This window comes from Chaetura pelagica, unplaced genomic scaffold (genome assembly GCF_000747805.2).
Source record: "Chaetura pelagica isolate M959 unplaced genomic scaffold, ChaPel_1.0 scaffold369, whole genome shotgun sequence".
Taxonomy (NCBI): Eukaryota; Metazoa; Chordata; class Aves; order Apodiformes; family Apodidae; genus Chaetura; species Chaetura pelagica.
The window spans coordinates 926,408-932,359 of NW_009970235.1; positions in this window are offsets into that span (position 1 = coordinate 926,408).

A 5,952-nucleotide genomic window follows, 5' to 3' on the forward strand; every position below is an offset into this window, starting at 1 on the left:
GGCCCCGGGGCGGGCGGACTTGCCCGGCGGCGGCGGCGGGGTCAGGGGCTGCCCTGGCGCTCAGCAGCATCTTCTCTTGCAGCTCCTTGTCCTGCCCTCACGCCGTGGTCGTGGTTTCCCCTGTGTCTGCCAGTCAGTTCATCCCTTGCAGCAGCTTTTCTCATTTAAAAAAAATCTTCAAGAATCAAATCAATAGGATTTTCTTTGCTTTTTTTTTTTCCCCCCCTTTTGAGAGCTCTCCCAGCCTTCACTCTCACTCCTGGCCTTGATTTTCCATCCCCAGGATCATTTGGGAAGCTGTCAGTCCAGCTGCTGATAGTAGGGAAGGTAATTGAGCAGCCCTGGCACACCACTGACAAGCTTTTGTTTCCTGCTCTATAATGATGACGCAGCTTTAGATAGATATTTATTTATTTATTGCAATCCATATGTAAATCAGGCTGCCTTTAGAGACGTTTTCATCCTTTTTGGAAGGCCTGTGGTCATTCCTTCAGTGGTGCCTCTGAAACATTTGGAAAAAAAAGGTTTATTTGAATATTTTTTGTTGAAGTATTGATATGTAGACTTGGCTCTGCAGAGCCTGCCTCAGACTTATGTCCTCTGTGCACCCACCTCTAGTTATGATTTCTAAAGTTTGTATTTTCACCTTTTTGTTTTGTTTTGTTTTTTGGGTGGGGTAGCTGCAGATTTGAAGGTCTCAAATGGCCAATGTGGCACCTGCTGCTGTGGTATCTTTTACAAACACCACCAGTTGTCTGTGCCGCCTCAAACTCAAGCTAGCCAAGCTTTGGGGTCCTTCGCCCAGAAAATCTAACCATCTAAAGGATTTATGTCTGAATTATTTTTATCTAGGATGTTCATGTTAGTTCATTTGCAGGAAAACCTCTGAGAATGTGAAGCATGTGGGGTCAGGCACTTGGGAAACGTGAAACCTGAGGTTACCTGTGCAGCCTTAATTTAGCTCATTTCGAGGTAGGGCTGCGCTAGAAACTGATCGCCCATGTACACCACTTGATTTCTGGAAGGATGGTGTCCAGCTCCGGAGGGAAGGACGGATCACTCTGCCACATGGCTCACAAGTCAACAGTGAGAGTACTGGGAACGCTGGTCCATCCACTGGTTTTGCAGCTCGGCACCACTGGGCAGCTGGCGAGGAAGACCAGGGCTCACCATTAAGCCCTTGGGACCAAGTGTACCACATAGTCCTGAGGCCTTAAATACTTCAAGTCTAGCAAAACTCTGAGCTGATGTGATCCAAGAGTTTCTAAAGCCATTTGGGGTGGGTGTGGGATGGCTGTTTTCTGCCAAATCCTAGTTCTTTCTCCAAACCATGCAGATTTTGTATGCAGTTCCTTTTAAAAATACATTTACTGGGGGGAAAAAACAAGGTCGTTGAGCTGCTTGAAGTGTCTAAGCTGGTCTGACTTGATTTCAGAAATTCCTGGATCCCGTTGGTTTATCCATAAGATGGGATTGCAGTCCCTCTCGCGTGCTAAATGCTGGAAGTCCGACGGCGGGAAGGAGCCCCGTTGGGTTTAGACAAGTGGCTTTGCTGTCGTGTCACCCTGAGGTTGAAGGCACATTCATTATGTACTTCATGAAGCTCCCAGAGTCTGGCTCCCCAAGACAGGCTGGGGGCAGGTTTTGGCTTTAGAAGATGTATTTTGTGTGTGTGTGTGTTGATCTTAAAAAGATCATCTCATTCTCTCGGGCTCGGGTCCCGCGTGCATTCATGTGCTTCACTTCCTCTGGAGCGAACGGGATCTCTCTCTTCGCTGGAAAGTAAACATGAGCATAAATATTTAAAGGATCACGGCTTAAGTTTGCAAATTCAAGACTTTCTCTAGCATTCCTTTGCACAAACCAGCATCGTTGGAGATTTTGGTCGTGTCTGGGTAGTTCCCCTGCTCTGGGAAGAAGCCTGTTAATTGTTTGGTGCCTGTTAATGGTTTGCTGCAAAAATATTCCGCCGTCTTTTCAGGTTAGATGTCTGGGATTGTCCTAGAGCTTAGGCCTGGGTTTCTTATTGAATTGTAAGGGTGAAATGCTGCTGGTGGGCTCATCAGAATTGAGATTATTTTTATGGTCCCTTGTTTTTCTTTTACACAGATCAGTTTTTTCCGTAGGTTTTCAGTATCTGGGTGAAGGCACAGGTGTTCAGGATTGAGAATACAGAAACCAAACATGTGAAACTCTTGCCAGATAATGGATAAAAACAGGAAAAAAAGGAAGTGGAAAAGTCTCTGTTTTTTCTGTGTGAGTCTGATTTTGAATCTTGCTTGCTTGGCAGGTTGAATGCCATGCTGTGATGTGTGTCTCGCTCCTGGGATTGCATTGATGTCTTAAATTCTGTGTCTTAGGAATTGAAAATTTAAAAGCAAACTCAACAAACCGTATGACCTTATAAAATGTCAAAATTCAGAAGGGAAGCATGTTGAACAGCGATTTCAGAGTTTTAAATAATTTTTTAATCTGTTTTTAAAGTATTATAAAGAGTTACAGCTCTACTAGTCATCATGGGAGCATTTTTTTCTCTGTGGGGAGGAATCTTATAGTGGGTACCTGTGGAACCCATTACAGAACAAGTGAGACAAGGATGTCTTTTGCCCCAAATGCTTTTTATTTTAAGAAACCCCCTGTGATTTTAATGCTACCCTGTTGTTTATTGCTGATTCTAGGTTATCTCGTTGTTTTTTTTCTTTTCTTTCCATTGCTTTCCACTAGTGGAGGACTGTAGGATCATTTAGGTCAGACAGGACCTCAGGAGGTCACTTGGTTCAAAATTCTGTGCCCAGCAGGGTCAGCTGCAGGGTCAGACTGGGTTTCTTGCAGCTTTAGATGCCTCATGTTGGTGGTCTTCTAGCAGTGGTTTGCAGGGTTGTAAGAAGAGGATGGAAGGAGAAGAGAGTGTTGTGGGAAGTGTCCAAGGAGAACAAGCTTATCTGTGGCAGCCCTTGTTCATGAAGCACATCATTCCACTTGCAAGCATGTTGAACTGCCATTTTACTCTGCATTTCCATGATTTCATTATGCAGGAGCAGGCTTCTGTTGAAAGAGGATCTGACCTGGCTGAATGGAGAGGAGAAGGCACAGTTCTCACCTGGGTTGATTTGCTGATAAGCAGCCCAAAGCTGTCAAGTGGCTGGCCTTGCAGTGTTTTTGGTGGAAACTCCTTGATGGTGAAATGGTCACGTCATTTTTCTAGGCAAAGTGAAGTAACAAAACGATACCTGTTGATTTAAGGATCCAGTTACTCCCGTAATTCCTTTCGTGCATTGCAATTTCTCTTCAGGCATGGGTGGGCATCCCTTGTGAGAGGGATGAGGTATCTTTTTCTTGTGTAGGATTCTGGTATGCCTTTGACTGTCCACCCTGTGCCAAGGCGTGGCTTGGCACCAGCTCTGTCAAATTAAGCTGTGGGTGACTGTTTTGGGCTCTATTGGTGTTTCTTGTTAGCCCTTTTTAGGGTTTCTCCAAGAGCCTGGTGAAGAGATGGAACTAGGGCTGCTGCCAAGCCCATGGTCACCAAAGGAAATGAGTCTTAGGAGTGGGATGCCTGTGGTGCACTGAGGGTGTCCCAGGTACTACGTGGGGTACGCGTGGACCCTTTGAGCTCCAGCTCTCCATCCTCCACCAGGAACATTGATAGGATCTCCTTGGTTGCATCTTCTTGCTGTTGATGTGAGATAAGCACGTGGGGTGGCTCAGCCAGCTGTTTCTCATCCAAGCTCTTGTCTCATCCAAGCTTTCTTTTTTTTTTTTTTTTTTTTTTCAGCTGTTGAGTTCCTGGGGGTTTTTTGCAGCTATGAGCTTTACTTAAAGCAAGATGTGCATGTAGTTCTGCCATGGTCTTCCTTCATCTCTCTCTTGGCTTCTGGTGTGCATTTAAAGTGGCTCCTTCAGGTCCCAGAGAAGGTTTCTGAAATCCCTATGGCTGTTGAAGGTCCCTAAGAGTAGGCTGGCTGTAGGTCTAGGTCAATCTGAAGTTGCCTGTGTCAACAGGGAGGCTGGATCAGGCCCTTCCAACCCTGGTGTCCTCTGTGGTTCAAACTGGGTGCTCAGCTTCTCTCAGAAAAATCATCTTGGTGTCCGTCCTGCATCTTGTGGGAGTTACTGCACGAATCTCATAGGACCAGTGGGGAGTAAGCAGTGGTCTGCCCTGCTTGGGTGTTCCATGAGGTAGCAGAGGAAAAACGTGTTTTAAAATGCAGCAATGGTAATGCACAGAGACACTGCATTTGGTGTGTAATGGGCTGCTCTTCAATATTTTTGCTTCTTCATAATTAGCCATCTATTGAGGACCCAGCAGAGCGTGCTGGTTATGCGAATACTGATTTTTCTCCTGCTCTTATTTTGGTTACCACCTATATTAATGTAAAAATAGCAAAAAAAAAAAAAAAAGTGTCAGATTTTAATCTTATTCACTGATACCTACACCTTGAATCATTTCTATTATGGCCAAAATGACCTTGAATTAGTGGGAGAGTTATCCCTTCTTTGGCTGCCCCTTTAGTCCCTGCTTTAGGCCACCAAACACTGATCATCTGACAGCTCCTGTGCTGCTTTTAATGAAAATTTTTATGATGATCATCTATTACTTGTAAAGCATGACCTTTGCAAAGGCACATGATCCTGGCTGTGGTACATCACGGTGCAGCATTGATGTCTAACCCATAGAGATGTATCTGTGAAAAGTCTGAGCTTCAAAACCACCCCAGACCCTGAATGTTTTTGATAGACCGCCAAGAATTCTTTTATTGTATTCAGCATCTGCACGGTTGGTTTTGAGGGATGAACTTAAAACAAGTTAACTGAAAATATTTACTTTAGGAGACTTCCGTGAGCCGAATGTATTTTTGTACTTTTCATAAATACGTGGATCGAAAGAAAATTCTCAAAAACGTTGACATTTGTTCTTTGGCAGTTCTTGTCCAAGAACTGTTAGGTTGGTTTACGCTTGCTGGGTACATAGGACAACCTTCCCCGGGAGGGGTTAGTAAATGATTTAATTGTTGAGGAATGTGGTCCCATTAGGCAATAATAAATAAATAATTTGGTGCAGTAGATCATTAGAGTTGTAGCAGTTGATTAAAACCATGTCAGCCAACTTCTTACAGTTTTTGAATAAGTATTTTTTTTGGAATAGGGAGGTTATGTTGGTAAATAACCCTTCTCAGGGGTTGCTTTGAGAAATACAAATGGAGGAGAGCCAGTCCCTGCTCCTTAATTCCCCAGTTGCTCGGTAAATGAAGGATAATTATGCGGTAAGGATGGCTGAACAACTCGTACTCCAAGAGGGACTTGGACAGGCTTTTCAGAGCAGAGCCACTGCTTTGTCTGCTTCTTTCCACCAGAAAATCAAGATACAGCCCTGCAGCAGGGAGGGCCTCCTGGAGAAGGCTGCAGTGGACAATCCACTGGGTCCGTGTTTGGGCCACCTCATTGGCAGTGTCTCAGTAGAGCAGCAAGAAGGGCACAGGCTACTTGTTTTATCCTTCATGGCAAGAAACAATCTGCAGAGGCAGGGGCTCATGTTCCGTGTCGGCAGAGCAGCCGCGCTCCCCGGGCCCGGCGCCGCCGATGACCTGATCCGGGCAGGTAAGCCGGGAGATAGGAGGACAATGCAGAGCAGAGGTCAGGTTTGAGGGGCCTGCAGCAGATAACGAGGAGTCTTAAGAGCATTTCTAAACTACGAACAGGGTGAACTAACCAAAAGCAGGTGTGTTTTTTGAAAGAAAACCTGCTTTTTCTGCTCACTGCAGGATCTTCTTCAACTCCAGTGGTTGCCAAGCACATCGTGACTTGTCAAAGCACAGGACCTGTTGCAAAGTGTACTTGCATTTCTCTTCATAAATCTCTAATTTCACTGCAATCTACAGTGATTTAGTTAAGGAATTTATTAGCATTAATATCAGCAGTAATATTCCTTCTTGTAGGGCTGAAACAGTATGT